Below are 27,566 nucleotides of genomic sequence, written 5' to 3' on the forward strand. Positions count from 1 at the left end.
AATGAGAAAAAACTTACCTTACTAGGAATATGTTATTTTTGGTAATCGGTGATTTGGAACTATTCATATCCTAATTACTTCTAAAAACTTTTCACAGAAAGACACCTGGATGGCTCAGCTGGTTAAGCATCTGCCTTCCGCTAAGGTCATGATCCCCTTATATTGGAATTGAGCCCCATATTGCGCTCCCTGCTCAGTGGGGAGCCTGCTTCCCCCTCTCTGTCTCTTCTCCCCTGCTCGTTCGTGCGGTCTCTCTCTCTCTCATTCTCCACTCTCTCTCCCTAAAATAAAAAGAAAAAAATTAAAAATTAAAAAAAAAAAAAAGACTTTTAACGTAATAGTTATTTCAGTTTGGCCTTATCCATATCTAATTTTTTAAGTGTATTAAGGATTCCTAAACATTAAATATACATATTTGGGGTGCAGAATATTTAACAATAATAGTAAAAGTACCTCTCTACTGTGCATTTTGTTGATATTGGCAGTCTCTATGTCAAAGCAGAGTCACCAAAAAAGTAATTTTTATAGATTTTTCTATCATCATGTGATAGTAACAACTTATTTTCTTCTTTTGACATTCTTTTTTATCAACATACCCAAAATGATTTTTTTCTCCTATTTCTTAAATTTAAAAAAAAATCCTTTTTTAAAAGGAATACAAGATAAAACAAAAATAAGGAAAAAAAATCTGCAATATATGTATTAGACATTTATGTATTGGAAATTGGGTAAGTTTCCCTATATGACAAAATCTTTCTCGACTGTCAACATGTCTGATACAAAGTCTAAATTCAGGGATGGTGCTTTAGTCATTTTATTCCATGGTATGACCTGGAATATAATGATGTCACAGAAATTTTCTTGTAGGAACTGAACTAGAAAATGTGTGATCAAGTGTTTGGTAGATTAGAAAGTGCTATTTAAATATAAAGGATCATTATTATTATTATATTAATAACCCCAAGTTCAGAACCATAACATTTACTCAACCATATAAATAATAATAATAAATCAGTTTACATGTTAATAAGAAATAAAATAAAATCCATTTCATTTACTAAAGTAGTAGAGGTTTAGAAATAATAATCTCCCAAAGACTTAGGACAACTTGAAAAGCTACAGAAGAGCAACGTAATATTTCACCTTAATTCTTTATATATTTTGTTACACGGGCTAAGTAGCAAAAAATTCATTTCTTAAGAACATGACTTAAATAATTTTTCTTTTTTTCATTCCATATTATGTATCTAAAATATTTTACTGATCTTTTTTCTTATCATTTTAAGGTTTATTAAAATCAGTTTTTTGTTTTGTTTTGTTTTGTTTTGAAAGAGAGAAAGAGTGGGCACTTATGTGAAGAGCAGGGGAGGGAGGTGGAGAGGAAGGGAGGGGCAGAGGGAGAGGATAGGAGACAATCTGAAGCAGGCTCCATGCCCAGCACAGAGCCCCATATGGGGCAGAATCTCAGAACCTTGAGATTATGACTTGAACTGAAACCGAGTCAGATGATTAACCAGCTGAGCCACTTAGGCACCCCTCACTAAAATGAATCTTATAAATAAATGAAAGAACTTAGGAAATTTGTATGGGAACACTGGAGGGTATACCTGGGCATTTATACACATCCCTTCATTCTCTTATTTTTACTGGCCTTATAGTCGGGTCTAGACCTTCTTCCTTGTATATTGAAAAATAATGTCAACTTGATGGTGTATATATGTATATGTATTGCATATGTATATTTATATATATTACATATGTTTTATAAATATTATTCACACATATTTGTATGTATATTTAAATTTATACATATTTTATATGTATGCATATATATTTATGTGTATATATGTTATATATATATACACATATATATGTATTTTATTTTCTCTTATGCAGAATCATTCACAAAGCCATCTTGCATCATATATGCATCAAACACTATAAGTGTGGTTTAAAAAAAAATCTGTCAGTATCAAATGCATGCACTTTAAAAGCATAACTCTATGAAAAAGCACATATTAATAATTGTAATAATTGGGTGTCTGGGTGGCTCGGTCATTATACATCTGCCTTCAGCTTAAGTCATCATTCCAGGGTCCTGGGATTGAGTTCCACATCGGGATCCCTGCTCTGGGGGAAACCTGCTTCTGCCTCTCCCACTTCTCCTGCTTGTGTTTCCTCTCTTGCTTTGTCTCTCTCTGTCAAATAAATAAATAAAATATGCAAAAAAATTGTTTTAACTATGACACATAATATTGAGGTAAACAAGGTACATTTCCTTCACCCAGTGGGGTCATGGAGAAATTTAAATAAGAATAGCAACTAATTGCATTGAATAAGCTTGATATACTTTATTGATGACATGGTGACTGTAATAAAATCGTATTGAGGTAAATTAAAAAATGACACAGAGAAATTATCACAGTGATTATAAGAAAGGAAATAAAATATTTTCCCAATCTCCTTCCAAATCTAATATCATCCTAGCAATAGGATACACCCAGTAACAAAAAAATAAAATACTTATGATATTAACTGTTACAGAGAACTCTTTTTTAACATTCTAAGATCCACAACAGTAATGTATTTAACATTGTGCTATGAAGAACCTGAGGTATAGAAATTTTGCTTATTTATAATACCGTACTCTTATCAGAGGTTTTTCAGTAAAAGGGGATTATCTAAAAGAATTTAATATAAATGACAGGAATGGAACTATAAAGTCATTACGCTAGTGGTTCTGGATTTTCAGTGTGCATACAAATTTCCTTGTATGCTTCTATAAAATGAATGTTCCACAAATGGTTGGATGATTTGGTTGACTTTTGACATTTGTGAGTCACAAAGCCCTACAATTTGCCAAGAAACACGGTCATTCCATTGCAGGAATCTAAGGACTACATATTCTGAGAGTCTGTACTTTGCAAATTCGAAACCATTCTTTTTTCTTTTACATATAAAGCCAGATCCAAGACCCACAATGTAGAGAGGTAAATAATAGAAACTAGGGCAAACTGGTAGGTAACCACTGTCTAAGATTATCTTACATATAATGTAAGCCTTACTCTTTAATGGACTCAAAACAAAACAAAAACAAAAACAGCTTGTTTGTGCTTAACTATTTGCAGACACTTTTCTAAATATAGTTAATAGATGCTAGGAAGAAAACCCAAACTGTGTAAGAGAATGGAGATGGATAGGAGGTGACAATAAGATAGGATTGTCTTAGAAGTCTTCTTAGATAATCTGATTTTTTTTTTTTACTTATTTTTTTTTATAAACATATAATGTATTTTTATCCCCAGGGGTACAAGTCTGTGAATCGCCAGGTTTACACACTTCACAGCACTCACCATAGCACATAGTCTCCCCAATGTCCATAACCCCATTCCCCTCTCCCGAGCCCCCTCCCCCCAGCAACTCTCACTTTGTTTTGTGAGATTGAGAGTCACTTATGGTTTGTCTAGATAATCTGATTTTTGAGTAGAGACCTCAATTTGTCGAAACTTAAAGAACTTCCCTGGCTGAAGAAACAGCAAGAACAAAAGGCTTGAAGCAGTGACATACTTGATATGTTTAAAGAATATCAAGGAGGCCAAAGTGGTGGAAAGGAGCAAGCAAGGCAGACAGAAAAAGAAATGATTCAGTTGGGGTAACCAAAAGCTAAAATAATGGAGACTTTAATTCTTAAGTAGTGGTTTGAAAAACTGTTATACTCCTGTTGTGAACTATTGAGCTCCTTTATCCTTTTCCATCCTCAAGCAGCATGATCCCCCCAAATATCTGGGAGGATGTGGGCATGTGGGTTCTCCCTGACCCCATCATACATCACTAGCCACATAAGCATATCAAAAGAATGAAGCAATCTCATAAAAATAAAAGGAGATGCAAAAAGAATTTTTTAAAAATGTAAATAATTTAAGTGACAAGCCAATATCAAGACTAATAGAAAAACCAAAGAGAGAATAGCATATGGGTGTATGAAATATGTTTTGGTCTATTCCCTTATTATACCAAATCTCTATCCTAAACACAAAGGCATCACTCTTGGGATTGATCACATGGTTAATAATACGCATTATATGTGCAAGTCTGGCTTTGGTTACACTGTGGAGAAGAGACTTTAGTGGGCTGCAGGCAAAAGTAGAGAGGCTTGCTAGGAAGAAAGAAAGATGATGGTGACTTAGATAAGGTAAAAGCGATGAGTGTTCAAATTCTGCACATATTTAAATTAAAACCCACAGCATTGGTTGACAGCATGTGGAAGAGGAACACTTCTAACTTTCTCATATGTTATATTTTAGGCTGCACAACAGATTGGAGATCTGGAAAACTGGTGATGCCTGGCTCTTAATAATTTGCCTGTCTTCATCGTAATGATCTCAGGAACTGTTTGCATCTGAAACTGTTGGCTGGATAAGCACCAGGCAAGGAGGCTGAGGCTAGAGTAAGGGGTGGGGTGTGAAGATTAGCACAGAGTGGTCATACTCTGCTTTTTTCTGCTACATAGACCAAAATTGTGTTCCTATTTTCTTTTTAAAACATTATTTTGGTTAACGTACTAAAATTATATCTTTTAGAGTTAAAGAAATCTCTATGTTCATTGATGCTTTACAGCAGTTTATAAAAAATATATTATTCTATTTCAAATTATTAGGTGATTACAGTGAAGTTCACTGAAGTGAGAAAAACTTCTTTTCAACTTTTGAGAATTGCAGAAGTTGCAAAAAAAAAAAGTAATACAGGGATCCTTTTTTTAGCCAACTCCTTAGTAAATGTTTTGTAATCCACATAGGAATGTTAAATCTCCTCATATAGGTTTTCTCTCAGTGAATAAAGTATCCATTATTCAATTTTATGATCTGTTGCATCCAACAAAATATGATTTGTAGGACTGCACCAGACTATTTTATGTATACAAGCAATTCTGTTTAATCCACTAATTTCTAAAGGATAGAAAGAGAAATACTTTATTTGAACTTTTGACTGTGGGATTTTAATCCCCAGATTAAACTATATGAAAAATGGGAAAGAAATAAAGTTCCCATGGATTTTATTTTGAAAATTGTTCTTCACATGGTAAAAAATTTTAATTATGTGAATCACTTTATAATATTTTTTTGTAATATCTATATCATCTACATATAAATTAAAAATAAATGTAAGTTTTTTATGAATGCCATTTCCTATATCCTTACAAATATACATATTTAGGCCAATACACACATGAGAAAATCTTAGTCTTATAATTAATAACTTCTACAACAACCAAGAATGAGGCTAAATCTTATTTAAATGTAAATATTTGGATAGACATGGCATTTCATATAAATATAATTACACTATTAGAATATCTTAGTTTCTTGATGGGATCAGGCTTTGTACATAGGAAATAATTTTCATATTTTTCAGTTTTCAATACCATATAAAAGGGAATAAATAGTTATTAGAATTCTCATTGAACATAAAGACTCAGCTAAGATCAATTTGTATAAAGTTCATTCTAAATATTTATACATATTGATATCGACTTTGTATAAATTGGCAATGATAAATAACTCTTTCCCTAATTAGACTTGCTTAGATCTATGTTAGAATTAATGTAGAGTTTTTTGTTTTGTTTTGATTTGATTTTTAGCATATCTATTTGTAGTCTTAGGAGACAAAATAACATCAGTCAGCCATTTTAGATATTTTTTTCAAAATATCTATGCTAATTTTTCATTTAGATCACTTGTAAACATTATTTGTACTATTAAACTACCAGCAGTACCAACATGACAGAATAAAGGTAAAATTCATACTCTGAGTAAAATTTTTGGGGAATCTCTTCTTAAATTAAACCTAATCTTAGATTCTATACAGTCTGATTATACATTTAATTACATTGCAGTTTTATATGGCTCTTAACTTCATGAACTCATGAAAGAACATCTGGTTTGCTATACTAAAATCATATTTTTGTTTCTCATTTCTTCTGTAATGGATTTGATTTAATGATGGCAATTTTCACTTTTATACTGATGGACTCTTTTACCTTGTCATTTGATATACCATATGGTGCCTAAGTGACAATGATGTAATATTTAAAAAATGAATTGTGACAATGATATTGATTTAATATCAGATATGTTAAATTAGGTTAGTCAGCACAGAAGCTCTTTTAGGGTTCACTTTTTGTAAATTTGATTCCTCATTACATCATTACTTACATTTTTTTTTCAATTAACCTAATCATCTCTTCTTCCACCAACATGATGGAGAACCATATGATTTAATAATAGTTTCAACCTGATTTTTTACATATGTAAATTAAATAGATATTACATCAATTAATGCTTGAAAATTTTAAGATAAAGAATTGAATCAAAAGGAAAACCTCTAAAATTTTCATAATAATCTTGTTTATTTTTTGTTACTTCATATTTCAGAAACTCATGAACTTACTTCATATTCTTTTCCTGAGTGGTATTAGAGCTTTGATGCAGCATATTAACATTAGACATTTTGATTTCTAATTGGATTTAGAATATATAATCCCCTAGACCTAATATGTGAAATAATGTTTTAATTATTATTGTAATAAAATAATTTCTGCATTATGTTAGTTTCACTTTTTCCCAAATTATATTCTCACCAGCAGTATACAATGTATCTCTTTCTCACATCTTCATCAGCACTATCTTTTGTCTTTCTGATAATGGCCATTCTGCCAGATATGAGGTGCAACTCAAAACTAATTATCAGGGAAATGCAAATCAAAACTACAATGAACTATTGTAGTGATGTTGAACATATTTTCATTTCTATTGGCCATTTGCATGTCTTCTTTTGAGAAATGCCTATTCAAATCTTTTGTTCATTTTTAAATCAGGTTATTTGGTATAGCCATATGGAAAACAGTATGAAAGTTCCCCCCAAAATTAAAAACAAAATTACTTTATGATTTCACTATCCTCTTCTAGGTATATATCCAAAGGAAATAAAATCAGGATCTCAAAGAGATATCTGCACTCCCATTTTCTTTTTAGTATTATTTACAGTAGCCATTATATAGAAACAAACTAAAAGTTTATCATTGGATAAATGGATAAAGAGAATGTAGTGTATATATATATATATATGAAATGGATTATTCAACTTTTAAAAAAGAAGAAATACTGTCACTTGCAACAGCACGGATAAACCTGGAGAACATCATGCTAAGTGAAATTAGTCAAATGTAGAAAGACAAATACCATATGATCTCACTTATATGTGGAATCTAAAAGAATCTCATCATAGAAGCAAAAAGAGAATGGTGGTCACCATGAACAAGGAAGGGAGAGAAAGGGGTGATGTTGGTCAAGGGGTACAAAGTTTGTTGTGCAAGATAAATAAGTTTTAAAGATCTAATGTAAAACAATGTGTTAAAAATTCTACATTATATACTTGAGTTTGCTGAAAAGGTAGATCTTAAGTGTTCTCACCATATACATGAAAAAAAGGAAGAAAGAAAGAAAGAAAATGCTTTAACTAGTGAGGTGACAGATATGTTAAGTAGCTTAAATATAGTGATTATTTCAGTATATATGTATATCAAATCATTAAGTTGTATAGCTTAAATATATATAATTTAAAAGTTTCATATAGTTCAATAAAGAAAGAAAATAAAATAAACTGGAAATAATACAAGCCCAATTTTCCAAATCTAAAAATCTCATTTACAAATATAATATAACCCAATCAGTATAACCTTTTTCAGACATTATGATGGCTTGAAATAATTACCTGTGGTTTTTCTATTTTGTTAATATACTAAAGAAAACAATTTCTGAATCATTTAGATTTATTAATCAGATCTATTATTTTTATTTTCTCTATCTCCTTAATTTATGTTTTTATCTTTATCATTTATTCTTTGTGGTTTTCTTAATTTATTCTTTGTCCTATAGAACATCAATTTTTTAATAAATATAAATTAAAATGATTGCTTTTATGTGTCAATTTAATCAAGCCATGGTATTCAGCTATTTGGTCAAACATTCTAGTTGTTTCTGTGTAGTTGTTTTTTTGAATGTGGTTAACATTTAAATCAAAATGTAGATTTTTAGATAATTTTGAGATAATTTTTAAAGCAGATTATTCTTCATAATGTGGTTAGGCTTCATTCTATTGGTTGAAGGCCTTAATAGAATAAAGAAAAATTTTAAAAAATGGCCTCTCTGGAAGAAGAAGAAATTCTTCCAGATGACTCCATTGGGACTCAACTTATATTGACTTTTCCCTAGATCTCCAGTCTGCTGGTCTACCCTTCAGTTTTAGACTTGTTAGTCTTCACAATCACAAGTCAGTTCCTTAAAATAAATATCTCTTAAAAATAAATAAATAGATAAATAAATAAATCTCCTCTCCCCTCTCTGGCTGTCTATCTCTCTATCTCTCTATCTATCTATCTATTTTTCTATCTATTATCTATCTATATGTCTTACTGCTTCTGTTTCTCTTTAAGACTACACTTCTCCTCTTGGTCACTGTTTTAATGCATGCCATAGAAGCTGGTAAGTGGTGTTTGTATTATTATTGTTTTTTAAAGAAATTCCATAATGTGTATTTGTATTTCTCCATTTACTCAACACATTTTGATTAGAAGGATTTTTAAAATATTTAAATGGAAATTTTATCAAATATATATTGATCTATAAAAATACTTGTAAACTATACAGATCATAACATTGCTTAACCAGAAGGCATAGAATACTGCATTACTTCTGGGAACCTCACTACTGCCTCAAGAAGCAAGATACAAACACCACTTACTGCCTTATTGCAAAACTACAGTGATAGCAGATCAGAGGTTACCAAGACCTATGGTCAGGGAATGGAATAAGCTGTAAAATGTTATGAGAGTACTTTTTTGGAGGGACAAAATGTTCTGTATAATGATTATGATGGTGGTTATACTACATTTGTTAAAATTAACTTAATTATACACCTAAAATTTGTTCATTTTATTCAACTACTTTCTTCATCTTGACTTATCATAAAGATGTCCCCAGAAAAGAGAATAATTGCTTAAATGATTTTGCTATGCCTCAGGGTATATAATTAAATATAAATATATATATATATATATATATATATATATATATATATATCCTAACAAGGACTTAAAAATCCTCTTCTTTGCCATCAAATTTCAATAGCTATAGGAAGAGGCTGGTTCCAGAAACCAATTTCCTTTTCCAGTGAAGTATTTCGCTTTCACTCCTGAACATGGTAAGTTGATCAAAGAAGAATAAAATTGTGGGGAAAAGAGATTTGTGTATAAAGTCATAAAGGGAAACACAGAAACAAAAACAAAAGGAAAATTGATAAAGAATATTTGTGTTTCTGAATTCATGAGTGACAGAGAGAAAAAAGAGAGACAGGAAACTTGAAAGAGGAATTTGAAATGATTGAACAAAAAGAATTTTAAAAAAGAACTGATTTTAATGCTAGGATTTATACCGAGGTTAAAATGTTATAAAAAATAAAAAATTAAAAAAAAAACCAAAAAACAAACAAAAAAAAACATTAACTGGCAGCAAGGAAAAAAAAAATGTAGGGTGATGTAATTTAAAAAGTAAGTTAAATTTTTAGCTGCATTCTTCATATAGAAGAGTGTACATTCCTTCAAAATCAGCCTTAATTTAATATTTTCTTAAAAATGTATTTGTTCATTTTAAAGAGATAGAATGCACATGAGTAGGGGAAGGGGCAGTGGGAAAGGGAGGAGAATCTCAACAAGACTCCCCACTGAGTAAGAAGCCCAACACTGGGCTCCATTTCAGGACCTGAGCCAAAAATCAAGAGTAGGACACTTAACCTACTGAGCCACCTAGGTACTCCTTAACTATTTGTGTGTGTGTGTGTGTGTGTGTGTGTGTGTGACTAATGATTTGAGATCACATCTCTAAGTTTCCAGACTGAAATGTAAACCAAATACTTTTAATTAAATCCAATTATGAATTATATTATATAGGCAATATATCATGGGAACCATTATAAATGTCATTTAAAATGGGAACACAAGAGACTGAAACAGTTACTTCATAAATAAAAGTATTATATTATAGATATGTAGAAAGAGAAATTAATTGGTTTAGGTGCATTTGAGATGTCTTATAGGAATTGTCATTTGAAAAAAATCTTTAATAGGAGTTTGAAGAATATACATGTATATGCATGTAAGATGCTTTAGCATTTTCAAAAGGGATTATAATGAATAAATAATACCTTCCATGGAAAAGAAAATATGGATGAAATAAAATACATATAAAGAGTATGATGTATAATTGAGACTCAATTAGGCTATTTTGAAAAGTAGTCAAAATTTTTGTTTGGTAAGAAAAGATAAAAATTCTGCCAGTCTGAGTAGGTATCTATTATTTTTCCTCTTGTTATTGCAACATTATCCACATTTTGGTTTCTTTTCCTTATATCTTGACCAGCAGGTTTCTTTGCATTGAGACCCACAGTGACAACACTGCAATATCTTCCTCACCAGGGTCCAGCACGTTAGTCATTAAATCCATATGTGGTCACTTTATAGGAAATTCCCCCTGAGACCCTTTGTTGGGAAGATACATCTCCTCTCATTCTATATAGAAGTAATGAAATTCTCTTGTCACAGTACTGCATTACCTAACTATAGGTAGTGCTAAAAATCAAACCAAACTCTCATGGGGAAGAAAGTCTGATAGCTAACTTTTACAGAATTTTGAACAGCCTGGATGCTTTGTTCTGAATAAATCCTGAGAAAGAAAATATTTCCTGTAATTCAGCAGAGGGACTCAGAATGAACACGAGAAATATTTAACCTTGGACTCTTAGACGAACATGAGATTGAGTATAAATTGTCTATTTCCTTTCACTTTTTATTGCCTCTGTACTCCCTGGAGTTGGGGAGTTTCTCCAGATATCAAGGTTCACCCTGAGGTACAGAGCAACACTGAATAACTTCTCTCGGTGGCTTCCACTTCATTGTACAACAAGACTATTTCAGTTTCAACTCAAATTTGCTGAATCTTTAGAGTCTTTGCTGGTAAGACTGGGGTATCTGTGTCTATTAAAAACATAGGTCATTGGGATTTTATGCCTTTGGGGAAAAATCATCAGTTTAGAACTTTTCCTTGCTTACTTCTGACTTGAAATGTACTTGTTTTACTTATTACTGCTGTATCCTGCTATTTGCCAAAGTCCATTTGCTATAAAGATAGATCTGTACCAATGTATTTCCTTTCTAAGGTAATGCATTTAAAGGCCATTTCTTGGAAACAGCCTTAAAGGAGTGACATTAATTGACAGAAATTTAGGCACTGTAGAAATACAGTGAGGTCAGGTGATTCTTTTAAGGTCCCTAAACACATGGATAGCCATCATTTCATCTTATACAGGCATTCAATATTATCCATGTGGCACAAATTAAATACTTTCTTTCTGTCAGTGGCATTCAGAAGGAACTCATGTTAAAAAAAGTTATAACAACATAGAACTTCCAATATTACCTTTCAATTTCAAATGCCAGTCAGAGTAAAGGTAGATGATGTACCTCTTCTCAAGCAAAATCATATTGCAAAGTGATTTTCGTGCATGACACTCACTTACAAAAGTATTGATGAGTTGAAATGTGCACGATAGAGAGTTTCTCATAGAAGCATGGCTTGTACAGCTTCATAACTAAAAAATAAATATTTGCCAGACAAAACTAGATAACATTTTAGATTTTAAAAATGACTCTTATTAAAAACAATCATATTGAAATTCATATTTACATCAAATAATTATTAAAAAAAACAAATTTGTAAGCCAAAATTAATTGCTCTATATTGCCTTTCTAGATTTTGAATAGTAAGGCTTAATGCAATTTGGGTTATCTTCATAACCAGAGTAGACTAAAGAGTAAATATCTTGGGGAGAGACAAGATGGCGGGGAAGTAGGAGGAGGTGCCATTTCAACCTGTACCGTAAAATGAGCTGATTACCTACCAAAGAACTCTGATCACCCATGAAATCAGTCTGAGATCAGAATTATACACGTCTGGATCTCTACAGGGGCAGAAGATGCCAGTGGGCAGGTAAAGCAGAATGGGAATGTTGCACTGATATTGCAAGATAAACAAAAGGGGGAGGGGAGTCACCAGACGGGACCGATTGGAAAGTAATATCCCTAATACAAGTGTGCCCTGTGTCTGGGAACCAGCATTAACTTGGATTCTGGTTGAAAGCACTCAAAAAGAGCAAAGGATCACAGTGGCAGGGGGAATTGTGGGAATCGGGGTGGCTAGGAAGAGGGGCTTAAGTCCCCAGACCCAAGACAGCCTCCCCTGGTGCTGAGCTGAGAGAGTGTGGCAGAGAAGCCAGGTCTTGGTCCCTGAGCCACCAGTGTGCCCAAGAATGTGTGGGGTCTGCCTCCTGTGAGGGGCTGGGAGCCTCACTAGATGGCAGAATGCTGAGCCATGCTAACAGAACCTGAGATTCGCGTGCCCCTCACCCTCTCCTGAGAAAGGTGCACGCAAGCCCTGCACTTTTAGACCCAGAAAGACCAGGCATTCCCAGCCCTGGCCAGTGGGAAAATCTCAGTGTGTGGTCACTGCTTGGAACATCTCTGGAGGTCTGGAAATGCCCAGACAGCCACTGCTGCCATGGTTTTGGGTACAAGCAGAAGAGCCTGTGCCCCCAGGGACCGTGACTCGGGACTGCAACTGGGAACCTGCTCTGTCAGCGGCCAAGGGGGAATTTATATGGGCCTGCTGCACCCACAGGGGAGCAGACTGAGGCTTCTCTCTGAGAGGGAGGTCAGGGTGCAGTTTGCGTTCCTCTAAACCTCCAAAAACCATCAAAAGTGGTCAAGGCGAAAAAAAAAAGTGAACAAATATAAAAACCTCCAGAGAACAAAAGCCTGAAAAAAACGGTTTCCTCAGAGCCCAACCCCTTTGAGGGGGGCAGGAGGACTTAACTCAGGGAACATCATTGACTGAAAACCCATGTGGCAGGCCCCTCCCCTAGAAAACCAACCAGGAAAGAAAAAAAAAAAAAAGACTACATGAGAACAACCACCACTACTTTATAGATACAGCTTTTATTTTTAAACCATTCCCACTATTCTGGTTCATTTTTTTTAATAGATAATTTTTTAACCTCTTTACCATCACAGTGAGATGTCCAGTACATCAAATTCCATTATAACCTTCTAACCTGAACTTTAAAAAAAATACACATGTGTTTTTCTTTTGCATTTCCATTTTTAATTTTTTCTTTTAAATTTTAGTTTAGTTTAGTCTAGTTTATTCCTTTTTTATTTTTATTTTCTAATATTCATATAGAGTTAAACTTCAAGGTAATCCCCTTTCCCCAATCAATGCTACCCCTATAGATAAAGCAATTTTTAATCCCCCTTTATATTAGGAAAGTTGAGTCCTTTAACAAAGATATCAAGATACATCCAGAAAGAATCAAAATAACCTTCATCACCCACACTGAGAATTTACAACCACTCTCCCATCTTTTTTTTCTGCCAGTGTTTCTGTGTTTTCGTGTTTGTCCTGATAGTATATAAATCTTATACTTGGGGTTCTTTTTGATGAGGCTCTTCCTTTATTTGCTTATATATATATTTTTTTTCTCTTGCCATATACTTTTATCAGTCTTTTTGTTTGTCTGTTTCTGTTTGTATACTTCATAAATCTTACCTTGGGGCCCATTTGGGCTGAACCTTCTCTTTTATCTTCCCTTTTTTACCTATCTTTCTCTCTCTCTCTCTCTTTTTTTTTCTTTTCTTTTTTCTCTCATTTGGGTGGGGAATCCTGATTGCTCAGAAGCATTCCAGGATGCACCTTGACTGCACCATGGTCAATACATCCAGCTACATCTGTTCAGTCATCTCTCACCAGAATGACTAGGAGGAGGAATGCCCAACAGAAGAAAAATACAGAGGATGGGCCTTCTGCAACAGAGCTAATGGCTATCAACATAGACAATATGTCGGAAAGAGAATTCAGGCTAACAATTATCCAGGCAATAGCTAGGTTGGAGAAAGCCATGGATGACCAAACGGAATTGATTAGGGCAGAACTGAAAGGCACCAAGGATGATGTTCACAATGTTAGGGCAGAACTGAAAGCCACCAGGGATGAGGTTCACAATGCTCTCAATGAGTTCCAATCTAAATTCTCTAAAAGCTAGGATAACTGAGACAGAAGATAGAATTAGTGATCTGGAAGACAAACAGATAGAGAGAAAGGATCAGGAGGAAGCCTGGAACAAACAACTAAGAAGCCACGAAAACAGAATCAGGGAAATAAATGATGCCATGAAATGTTCCAACATCAGAATTATTGGAATCCCTGAAGGGGAGGAGAAAGAAAGAAGTCTAGAAGATATAGTGGAACAAGTTCTTTCGTGAAAATTTTCCCAGTCTCACGAATGGAACCAGCATTCATATACTAGAGGCCGAACTATCTCCACCCAAGATTATAGATTCCAAAAAAAAAAAATCAAGGCACCTCGTAGTCAAATTCAGGAATCATAATTGTAGATACAATCTCTTGAAAGCCACTAGGACAAAGAGGCTCCTTACTTACAGAGGAAAGCCCATCAGAATATCGTCAGACCTGTCCACAGAGACCTGGCAAGCCAGAAAGGGCTGGCAAGATATATTCAGCTAAATGAGAAGAACATGCAACTAAGAATACTTTATACAGCAAGATGGACATTCAAAATGGATGGAGATATAAAAAGTTTCCAAGACCAGCAAGGCTTAAAAGACTATGCAACCACCAAGCTGACACTGCAGGAAATATTAACAGGGGGTTCTATAAAAGAGGAAAAATCCTAAGAATAGCATTGAATAGAAATATAGAGATAATCTACAGAAAGAAAGACTTCAAAGGTAACACGATGTCAATAAAAACGTATCTGTCAACAATCACTCTCAATGTGAATGGCCAAATGTGCCCATAAAATGACACAGGGTTGCAGATTGGATATAATGACAGGACCCATCCATATGTTGTCTACATGAGACCCACTTTGAACCTAAAGATACACATAGACTGAAAGTGAAGGGATGGAGAAGCATCTTTCATGCCAATTGGCCTCAAAAGAAGGCCAGGATAGTGGTATTGATATGAATACATTAATAGTATGAGATCTTAACATGCCTCTCTCAGAAATAGACAGATCATTAAAGCAGAAAATCAATAAAGAAACATTGAATGACACATTGGACCAGATGGACCTCATAGATATATACAGAACATTCCACCCTAAAACAACAGAATACTCCTTCTTCTCAAGTGCACAAGGAACCTTCTCAAAAATAGACCACATACTGGGTGACAAATCAGGACTCAACTGATACCAAAAGACTGAGATTATTCCCTGCATAGTCTCAGATCACAATGCTTTGAAACTGGAGCTCAATCACAAGGAAAAGTGCAGGAGGAACTCAAACATCTGGAAACTAAAGACCACCTTGCTTAAGTATGCTTGGATCAACCAGGAGATCAAGGAAGAACTGAAACAATTCATGGAAACCAATGAGAATGAAGACACTTTGGTCCAAAACCTATGGGATACAGCAAAGGCAGTCCTAAGGGGGAAATACATAGCCATCCAAGCCTCCCTCAAAAAAATTGAAAAATCCAGAACACACCAGCTGTCTCTACACCTTAAAGAACTGGAGAATCAACAACAAATCAAACTAACTACACACATAAGATGGGAAATCATCAAGATTAGAGCAGAGATCAATGAGGTAGAAACCAGAGATGCAGTAGAACGTATCAAACTAGAAGCTGGTTTTTTTAAAGAATCAATAAGATCGATAAACCATTGGCCACACTAATCCAAAAGAAAAGAGAGAAAGCCCAAATTAATAAAATTATGAATGAAAAGGGAGAGACCACAACGAACACCAAAGAAGTAGAAACAATCATCAGAAGTTATTATCAACAGTTATATGCCAATAAGCTAAGCAACCTAGATGAAATGGATGCATTCCTGGAAAACTATAAACTCCCAAAATTTAACCAGGAAGAAATTGACAACCTGAATAGACAGATATCTAGTAACGAGATTGAAGTGGTGATCAAAAACCTCCCAAAAAACAGGAGCCCAGGACCTGACGGATTCCCTGGGGAATTCTACCAAACTTTCAAAGAAGAAATAACACCTATTCTCCTGAAGTTGTTTCAAAAAATTGAAGCAGAAGGAAAGCTTCCAGACTCTTTCCATGAAACCAGCGTTACCCTGATCCCCAAACCAGGCAAAAGTCCTACCCAAAAGGAAAATGCAGACCAATATTACTGATGAATATGGATGCTAAGATTCTCAACAAGAGCCTAGCAAACAGGATCCAACAGCACATTAAAAAGATTATCCACCATGACCCAATGGTATTTATCCCTGAGCTACAGGATGGTTCAACGTTCACAAATCAATCAATGGGATAGAACAAATTAATAAGAGAAGAGAGAAGAATGATATGGTCCTCTCAATTGATGCAGAAAAAGCATTTGACAAAATCCACCACCGTTCCTAATTAAAAAACTTCAAATTATAGGGATAGAGGGAACGTTCATGAACTTCATAAAATCTATCTGTGAAAGACCCACAGCAAATATCATCCTCGATGGGAAAAAGCTTGCAGCCTTCCCATTGAGATCAGGAACACGACAAGGATGCCCACTCTCACCACTCTTGTTTAACATAGTATTAGAAGTCCTAGCAACAGCTATCAGACAACAAAGAGAAATAAAAGGTATCCAAATTGACAATGAAGAAGTCAAACTCTCTCTCTTTGCAGATGACATGATTCTTTATATGGAAAACCCAAAAGACTCCACCCCCAAACTACTAGACTCATACAGCAATTCAGTAATGTGACACGATACAAAGTCAATGTACAGAAATCAGTGGCTTTCTTATACACTAACAATGAAAATACAGAAAAGGAAATTAGAGAATCGATTCCATTTACTATAGCACCAAGAGCCATAAGATACCTTGGAATAAACCTAACCAAAGAAGTAAAAGATCTGTACTCAAGGAACTACAGAACACTCATGAAAGAAATTGAAGAAGACACAAAAAGATGGAAGACCATGCCATGCTCTTGGATCAGAAGAATAAATATTGTTAAAATGTCTTTACTGCCTAGAGCAATCTATACTTTTAATGCCATTCCAATCAAAATTCCACTGGTATTTTTCAAAGAGCTGGAGCAAATAATCCAAAAATCTGTATGGAATCAGAAGAGACCCCGAATTGCTAAGGAAATGTTGAAAAACAAAAATAAAACTGGGGGCATCACATTACCTGATTTCAAGCTTTACTACAAAGCTGTGATCACCAAGACAGCATGGTAATGGCATAAAAACAGACACATAGACCAGTGGAACAGAATAGAGAGCCCAGATATGGACTCTCAACTCTATGGTCAAATAATCTTTGACAAAACAGGAAAAATATATAGTGGAAAAAAAACAGTCTCTTCAATAAATGGTGCTGGGAAAACTGGACAGCTATATGTAGAAGAGTAAAACTCGACCATTCTCTTACACTATACACAAAGATAAACTCAAAATGGATAAAAGACCTCAATGTCAGAAAGGAATCCATCAGAATCCTAAAGCAGAATATCCACAGTAAGCTCTTAGATATCAGCCACAGCAACTACTTTCAAGATATGTCTCCAAAGCCAAAGTAAACAAAAGTGAAAATGAACTTTTGGGACTTCATCAAGATGAAAAGCTTCTCCACAGCAAAGGAAACAGTCAACAAAACAAAGAGGCAACCCAAGGAATGGGAGAAGATATTTGCAAATGACAGTACAGACAAAAGGTTGATATCCAGGATCTATAAAGAACTCCTCAAACTGAACACACACAAAACAGACAATCATATAAAAAAATGGGCAGAAGATATGAACAAACACTTCTCCAATGAAGACATACAAATGGCTATCAGACACATGAAAAATGTTCATCATCACTAGCCCTCAGGGAGATTCAAATTAAAACCACATTGAGATACCACCTTACACCAGTTAGCATGGCCAAAATTAGCAAGTCAGGAAACAACATGTGTTGAAGAGGATGTAGAGAAAGGGGAACCCTCTTACACTGTTGGTGGGAATGCAAGTTGGTGCAGCCACTTCAGAAAACAGTGTGGAGATTCCTCAAGAAATTAAAAATAGAGCTTCCCTATGACCCTGCAATTGCTCTACTGGGTATTTACCCCAAAGATATAGATGTAGTGAAAAGAAGAGCCATCTGTACCCCAATGTTTATAGCAGCAATGGCCACAGTCGCCAAACTGTGGAAAGAACCAAGATGCCCTTCAACGAATGAATGAATAAGGAAGATGTGGTCCATATACACTATGGAGTATTATGCCTCCATCAGAAAGGATGAATACCCAACCTTTGTAGCAACATGGATGGGACTGGAAGAGATTATGCTGAGTGAAATAAGTCAAGCAGAGAGAGTCAATTATCATATGGTTTCACTTATTTGTGGAGCATAACAAATAACATGGAGGACAAAGGGAGATGAAGAGTAGAAGGGAGTTGAGGGACATTGGAAGGGGAGTTGAACTATGAGAGACTATGGACTCTGACAAACAATCTGAGGATTTTGAAGGGGCGGCGGTTGGAGGTTGGGTGAGCCAGGTGGTGGGTATTAGAGAGGGCATGGATTGCGTGGAGCACTGGCTATGGTGCAAAAACCATCAATACTGTTACACTGAAAATAAATAAATTTAAAAAAAAATACAATAACTCTATAAGGTCAATTATCACTCATTAGCTCACCATTGTACAAATGAGGAAGCCCAGGCATAGAGAGACTGAACCACTTATCCAGAGAGAGAGGAAGGCAAATGGCAGAGGCAAGATAAGAAACCCCAATAGTCTGATTGCAGGGTCTATGCTCTTAATTACACACTACACTGCAATAACTCTTAAATTTCTCCTCTTTAATTCCAGACTCTTTTACATAACTTTGGCCAAGTGTATCCCTAGTGGGGATGGGGCAGAAAAGAAAAGATGACCATAGATAATGGTCATAAATTCAGACATAGGGATCTGTATATATGGACACAAAATAGGAGAGGGCTTGTCACAAGGCAGAGGATGAAAGCGACTAATATGGGACAGGTTGATCAATAATAATAATCATCATCATTATAAAAATAACTGCTTTTGATTAAATACTGTGTGCTATTTTCCTAGTTGTTTTTACCTACAAATAATAATCTTCATTTTTGAAATAATAAAACTGAGGCCAGAGAAGTTATCTTGCCTAAGTGTCCACAGGTGATTAATGTTGTCTATGACAGACCAGCCCAAATGGGTCTGAATTTATAGTTTCAGTTACCATCCTAGTGGATCTTATGATGAACATGGGAAGAAGGATTTCTTGGAATTTATTTTGATGTTTGGGAATAATTCTTTTCCTAGAAAAAAAAAAAAGAGTAAATATTTTTCTTCAAGAATAAGAATTTGCTAATTCTGAAGAGAAACAAAAATTTTAAAATGATGATCACTCATGAATATGAATATTATTAATCATATACTACCTTTTGATTATGTGTAAAGTTGAGATTTTACAGAGGGGAACCTATTTGTATATTAATAATATTATTGTAATAATAATAATATATTTTATTATATATTGAATATTGTAATAATTAACTATGATTAATATGATGATTACTATAGTAATTACCATTATGGTAACACAAGTAACATATTTTGAAATTTCCAGGGATTAATCTGGAAATGCATCTCAGAGAGGGAATTTTTATCTGAGCATACAATTAAGAATAATGTATATATGGGTAGGAATTTGACATTTGAGATGGAAGAAAACATTGCAGAGATAGTAAATGAAATACTGTCACTCCTTCAGAGATGCAACAGTTAGCTTTGGTACTGGGTAAATAAAAATGAAAGAAATAATATGATGGCAAAGAGAAATGTTTAATTTTGCTTAGGACATTGGTTTATGATGCCAAATAAGTCATAGAATATTTAAAATTCTATGTGTCTGAATCATGTTGGTTCACCATGCAAAGAAATCATATATTTGAAAAATAACCAGGCTTCCCTAGGGTTGACTCTTATTTCTGTTATTTACTAATGTGTGGAGTAACCATAAATCTTGGTTCACCTGGCTAATGCTGATGTACACTAGTAGAGTCAGATCATTATTAATAGCTTCTCTTTTTCTCTCAAACACATATTTGCTTGGACGATATGCTCTCCATAGGGTTTGTTTAATTTCTTTAAGTTCAGTCTCCTTATCTTAAAATGTGGATAATTGCCATAACTACTACATGACATTGTTGTGAGCAGCAAATAATACAATGCCTGTAGAGTATTTAGTTCAGTATCTTCCCAGAACAAACAATTGATAACTGCCAGTTATTACAATTTAATATTACTAAAAAAAAAAGAAAAAGAAAAAGAAAGAATAGAAAAGAAAAAGAAAAAAGAAAGAAAGAAAATAAAAATAAAAAAAAAAAAAGAATCCAAGTATTCAATTGGTCCAAAAGTCCGAACACCAATTATTCGGATTTATAAACTTCTAATTGACTAGGATATTGACTAATTGCTATATATAAACTAGTAGTTGCAAAAATTTTTCCTTTCCTTTATTATCTCATTAACACATACAATCTATGAGAAATTATTTTCTAATGACATTATATATTGAATATTATTTGAATAAATGGAAAAAGTTTACTTTCATCTTCAAATTGATCACTTAAATGTAGATTGCAACATGGAAGAATAAAATTCAAGATATATAAACAGATGATCGAGACTACAGTCATGCAGCATTTCCATTCCTCAGACACAAAGGAAACAGATAAAATCGATATATAGTCTGGAGTGATTTTAAAAGACTTTTAATAAATCTTTTTAGTCTTTTTATAAATGATATCATGCGAAGACTTTTTGAACCCAAATCCCTAAAATTGTTAGCGTTAGCCTGATACTTTGTATATTTCAGTACAATGATGCTTTTTAGATTTGTGAAGACATTAATTTATGTAAAGTTAAGGAACAAAATTTCTATCAGCTAATAAAAATCATAATATAAAGTAATAAAAATACTTTGAAATATCTTTATATAAAAGTGCTTAAACATTGATGTTCTAATACTTTTTGTTTTGAGCTGTCATTTCAATTAAACTTAATAGTTTCCCACAAAGTATCAGAATATTCTTCAATATTCTGATCTCTGTAGTAATTAGAATCCATGCCACCCCTAATTCTGTTTTTTCATAGGCTTAGTAGAATTTTAATGTTTCTAAAGAAGTTCAAATAATATTCTTAACAGATAGATGTTGTGCACAATTTTTTGTTATATTTTAAAATTTACTGCATTGACATTGCTGTTATTAAAATATAGAGGAAAAATCAACACTCCTTTTTAAGGAGTCAGAAAAGGTCATGATCATGACATACATGAAATACCTTTTTATTTGGGGGAAGAACCCCAGTACCTCATATATGCAACGCTCAACTCATAAATCTGTCAAGGTGAAATTTGGTAACAGCCTTACTGGTTGGATTTATGGGCATGCTATCAATAAAAAAAAAAAAAAAATGGAAATGTGTAGATTGAGTCTAAGAGTTTGGAAGAAAATTTTGTTTCCTTTTCTTCATCTAATTTGTATAAGTCACTAAAAAAAAGTGAGTCTTTCAGAAATGTAACCAGAGATAGCTCTAGGGATAATAGAACAAAACAAAACAACACAAAACAAAAACAGGCTGCAAAGAATAAAGGTGAAATAAAATTTCCCTTTATTTGAGATGCTCTGGGGTCAGAAGAAGAATATAAATGGGCTCAGCAGGATTAGCCATGAGTATTGACTTCTTCCAACTGACTCTAGTGTCAGATTTAAGTCTATTTTAGATTATGAGGCCCTCCGGCTATTTTTGCAAGCACATGTACAAATTAATGAATAGTGTTTATTTTATAGAATATATTATGAGCCTAAACTGGAGTGAAAGAAGAGGCCAAAGCCTTAAATATGAAGAAACTCTGTGGAATTTTTTTTTTTCCCTACATTCATTAATCTCAAATGGTTTGGCTGAGGCATTTGGAGACTTGAAGTTCACTTTGGGGATCCCTGATTTAACCCTAGAAATTCATTTTGCTTTAATAAAGTTCAGTGTTTCTACCCAACCTATAATAACAATTAAAAGAAACATTATATGCAATAACATTACAAGTTCTCATATGAGGAATTTTCTTCATAAATGTTGAATTGTTGCTGCATTAGATTATTACTGCTGCTGTAAAAAAAAAAAAAATCACCATAAATTTAGTAGCTTAAAACAACTCAAATACATTATCTTATAGTTCTGGAGGTCAGAATTCAGACAGATCTCACCGGACTAAAATCAAGGTATGGCAGGACTGTATTCCTTCTGGATCCCTTCTTTCACTTCCTCTTCCTTTTTCCATCCTTCTATCTCTGGAGAACAAGCCATTTCCTTGCATTTCCCAGCTTCTGGGGGCTGCCTGTATTCTTGCCATATGGCTCCCTCTTCATCTTAAGAGCCACCCACGGTCACTTGAGATTTTGCTCTGAATCTGACCATCTGCCTCCCTCTTCCACATTTAAAAGATTCCTGCAATTATATCATCCAACATGGATAATCCAGGATATTCTCCTTATTATAATAAGGTCTGTTAGTTATCTGATTAGGAAACTTAATTCTGTAGACAACCTTAATCCTCCCATGTCAGTACATAGCTTATTTAGAGGTTTCTGGGCTAAGAACATGGACATATTTTAGGAACAATTATTTTGCCTATCACAGTAAATTCTCCAGGAATTGTTTTGTTTCCTTTTGTTTTTATTCTGCTTTCAATAGTAGTGTGAACAAGTTGATAACCTAATAGAATGTTTAGGCTGCCTCTGCTTAGGACTCTACATGTCTTGTGAGAAGCTAACTTGATTCTGTTTCTTGGCAGGTCTTTGATTCAGGTATACATCTTTTTTTTTATTTTTTAAATATTTTATTTATTTATTTGACAGAGAGAGATCACAAGTAGGCAGAGAGGCAGGCAGAGAGAGAGGAAGGGAAACAGGCCCCCTGCTGAGCAGAGAGCCCCATGCAGGACTCGATCCCAGGACCCTGAGATCATGACCTGAGCCGAAGGCAGCGGCCCAACCCACTGAGCCACCCAGGGGCCCCGATTCAGGTATACATCTTATAAAAACATATCCATAACCTGGTAAGATATGGGATATAGTAACCATTATTCATTCCATAATATTACTTTGATACATCTTAGGACACACATTAAGGCAGTTCTAGTTTAGGGATGGAAATGTCTGGTAGAGAAATAAAAATAAAAAATAGACACTCACACATTAAGACTAGATATGAATCCATAAATTATAGGAATATCTGGCAGGAAATATATGAAACTCACCATATAACAAGAGGTCACTGACTGTCTACACTAGCAAGCAATGTCAGGAGGCCTAAATGAGAGAAATTGGATGTCTCCATAAAAATCAAATTTAGAAGTCAAGACCAAAAATATTAACAGATTCAATACAAGACTAACAGGCAGTTGCATCAGAAATAATTATTTGCCTTTAGCAAGGTCTACAGATCCTAGTCTTGCCCATGGTTGGGAAAATTTAGAGGAAGTTGAAAGTTCCAGAAACTGGGTTATTGTCAAGCAACCAAAACAGGGCTCATAGTAGAAGGATTTCTATTTTCTAAATGAAAGAGTAAAATTTAGGAAAATGGAAAATGTAAAAACTCAAATATGAAAAGTGAGATCCTAAGTTAGAACAATCCTAGCATCCTACACTGACTATTGCATGCTGAGTGCTGAGTAAAAGTTAATTAACTTCCTTCTGTTTAAGTTGAATGCATTTGAGAGACAGAAGTTAAACTGTAGCTAATTCATGTAGCCTGAGTGGTAGGTTGGGAATATTTAGAAAAGGGGATCTTCTGAGAATGAAAGGAAGTAACTAGTATCTTCAGCAATAATTTCATATTGAGCATAGGATACTTGATTTTATTGTTTGTTGTTTATTATTTTATTTACAAATTATACCTTTCAGAACAGTCACCAAGGCTTTTTCATCTTAATTTTCTCTTAAAGTGCATAGGATAATGTTTATTCATATAAAACAGATGTTTACAACTTCTTTTCAGGTTGTCCAATTTGGGAAGTTTATCTATTCTGATCACTTTCTATTTGTTGGTTGGTTTATAATTTTGTAGTTGGATTATAAGGATATATTGGTCTCACTTTCTTTTTTTTTTTTTAACATATAATGTATTATTTGTTTTAGAGGTAGAGGTCTATGAGTCATCAGAGTTACACAATTCACAGTGCTCCCTGTAGCACATACCCTCCCCAATATCTATCACCCAGCCACCCCATCCTTCCCAACCCTCTCCAATCCAGCAAACCTCAGTTTGTTTCCTGAGATTAAGAATCACTTATGATTTGTTTCCCCCTGTGGTTTCATCTTGTTTTACTTTTTTCCTCCCTTCCTCTATGATCCTAGGTCTTGTTTCTCAAATTCCTCATATCAATGAGATCCCATTATATTTGTCTTTCTCTGACTGGCCTATTTCACTTAGCATAATACCCTCTAGTTCCATCCACGTTGTTGCAAATGTCAAGATTTTGGCTTTTGATGGCTGTATAATATTCCATTATATATATACACCACATCCTCTTGATCTAAACTCTTCACAGTGTAGGGATGAGGGAACACACCTTAATACCAAAAAAGTCATCTATGAAAAGCGCACAGCAAATATCATTCGCAAAGGGGAAAAACTGAGAGCTTTTTCCCCACGGTCAGGAGCACAGCAGAGATGTCCTCTATCACCACTGCTATTCAGCATAGTACCGGAAGTCCTAGCCTCAGCAATCAGACAACAAAAAGAAATAAAAGGCATCTGAATCAGCAAAGAAGTCAAAACTCTCAACTCCTTATGAGTGATACTATACTTTATGTGGAAAACCCAAAGACTCCACTCCATAACTGCTAGAACACATACAGGAAGTCAGGATATAAAATCAATGCACAGAAATCAGTTGCATTTCTACACACTGACAATAAGACAGAAGAAAGAGAAATTAAGGAATCAATCCCATTTATAATTGCACCCCAAACCTTAAGATACCTAGGAATAAATCTAACCAAAGTGGCAAAGAATCTGTAGTCAGAAAACTATAAAATATTTCTGAAAGAAATTAAGGAAGACAAAAAGAAATGGAAAAATAGTACATGATTATGGATTGGAAGAACAAATATTGTGAAAATGTCTATGCTGCCTAGAGTAATCTACACATTTAATTCAATCCCTATCAAAATGTCACCAACCTTTTTTACAGAAATGGAACAGACAGTCCTAACATTCATATGGAACCAGAAAAGACCCTAAAAAGCCAGAGAAATGTTAAAAAAGAAAACCAAAACTGGTGGCATCATAATTCTGGATTTCAAGTTCCATTACAAGCTTGCAATCATCAAGACAGCATGATGTCTACTGGCACAAAAACATACACATAGATCAATGGAACAGAATGGAGAACCTCCAGAAATGGACCCTCAACTCTATGGTCATCTAATCTTCAACAAGGCAGGAAAGAATGTCCAGTAGAAAAAATACAATCTCTTCAACAAATGGTGTTGGGAAAATTGGACACCCACATGCATAAGAATGAAACTGGACCATTTCTTTATACCACACACAAAGATAGACTCAAAATGGATGACAGAACTAAATGTGAGACAGGAATCCATCAAAATCCTTGAGGAGAACACAGGCAGCAAGCTCTTTAACCTCAGCTTCAGTAACTTCTTTCTAGACACATTGTCATAAGCAAGGGAAGAAAGGGCAAAATGAACTATAGGAACTACATTAAGATAAAAAGTTTTGCACAGCAAAGGAAACAGTCAACAAAACCAAAGACAACTGAAAACTGGGAGAAGATATTTACACATGGTATATCAAATAAAGGGCTAGTATCTAAAATCTATAAATAACTTATCAAACTCAAAACCTAAAGAATAACCCAAACAAGAAATGGGCAAAAGACATGAAAAGACATTTTTGCAAAAAAGACATTCAAATGGCCAACAGACACATGAAAAAGTACTCAGCATTACTCAACATCAGGGAAATACAAATCAAAACCTCAATGAGGGGTGCCTGGTTGGCTCAGTGGGTTAAAGCCTCTCCCTTTGGTTCAGGTCATGATCCCAGAGTCCTAGGATCGAACCCCACATGGGGCTTTCTGCTCAGCAGGGAGCCTACATTTTGATTTCTCCCTCTCAAATAAATAAATACAATCTTTGGGGCACCTGGTTGGCTCAGTGGGTTAAAGCATTTGCCTTGGGCTCAGGTCATGATGCCAGGGTCCTGGCATCGGGCTCTCTGCTCAGCAGGGAGCCTGCTTCCCCCTCTCTCTCTGCCTGCCTCTCTGCCTACTTATGATCTCTGTCTGTCAAATAAATAAATAAATAAATCTTTAAAAAACAAAACACACAAACCAAAAAACCTCAATGTGAACCCGTTTCATACCAATCAGAATGGCTAAAATTAACAAGACAGGAAATTACACATGTTGGCAAGGATGTGGAGAAAAGGAAACCCTCCTATACTATTGGTGGTAATGCAAGCTGGTATAGCCAATATGAGAAACAGTATGGAGGTTCCTCAAAAAGTTGAAAATAGAGCACCTTACAACCCAGCAACTGCATTACTAGGTATTTACCCCAAAGATACAAATGTAGTGATCCAAAGGGGCATGTGTGCCCCAATGTTTATAGCAACAATGTCCACAATAGCTAGACTATGGTAAGAGCTTAGAGGTCTCACTTTTAACCATGTGTATCTGAAGATAGTTGGTTACCTTTATACATAAGAATATTAGGACAGAAAGGAGAAACTATAGGCAAACGTAAAACCATTATTTGAGGATGAAAAGAATTTTCAGGGAGTGCCTGGGTGTCACAGGCAGTTAAGTATTAGACTCGATTTTGACTCAGGTCATGATCTTAGTGTCCTAAGATTGAGACTGAGCCTTGCATGGAGGTCTGCGCTCAGCAGGGAGTCAACCTGGGCTTCTCTCTCTCTCTCTCATCTCATTGTACTCTCTCTGCTTTTCTAAAATAAATTAAAAAATCTTTAAAAAGAGCTTTTGGCATTAGCTTATTCATAATCCTTGGGCCATCTCATTTCAGCAATTCCTGATTAACTAAATTTCTCTGTTAACTAAATTCTTCACATTTCATGAACCATATGTATTTAGTATCTGCTGTCTTCTAGTCCTTTGCTTGGTCGAGCAGTTAACTCTTATTGTTTCTTCTTATGTGGTGTCATATGTTTGCTTATCAATTCAATTCTACTTTATTTCTTCTTAAACAAATAAAATTTTACTTGCTCTACTGAGCTTTTTATGTCATGATACAGTTTGATATATATTAAATACCAAGATCTTGGGTTGAGATTTAATTGACATATAACCTTGTAT

Source organism: Mustela lutreola, chromosome 2, assembly GCF_030435805.1.
Source record: "Mustela lutreola isolate mMusLut2 chromosome 2, mMusLut2.pri, whole genome shotgun sequence".
NCBI classification, from domain to species: Eukaryota; Metazoa; Chordata; class Mammalia; order Carnivora; family Mustelidae; genus Mustela; species Mustela lutreola.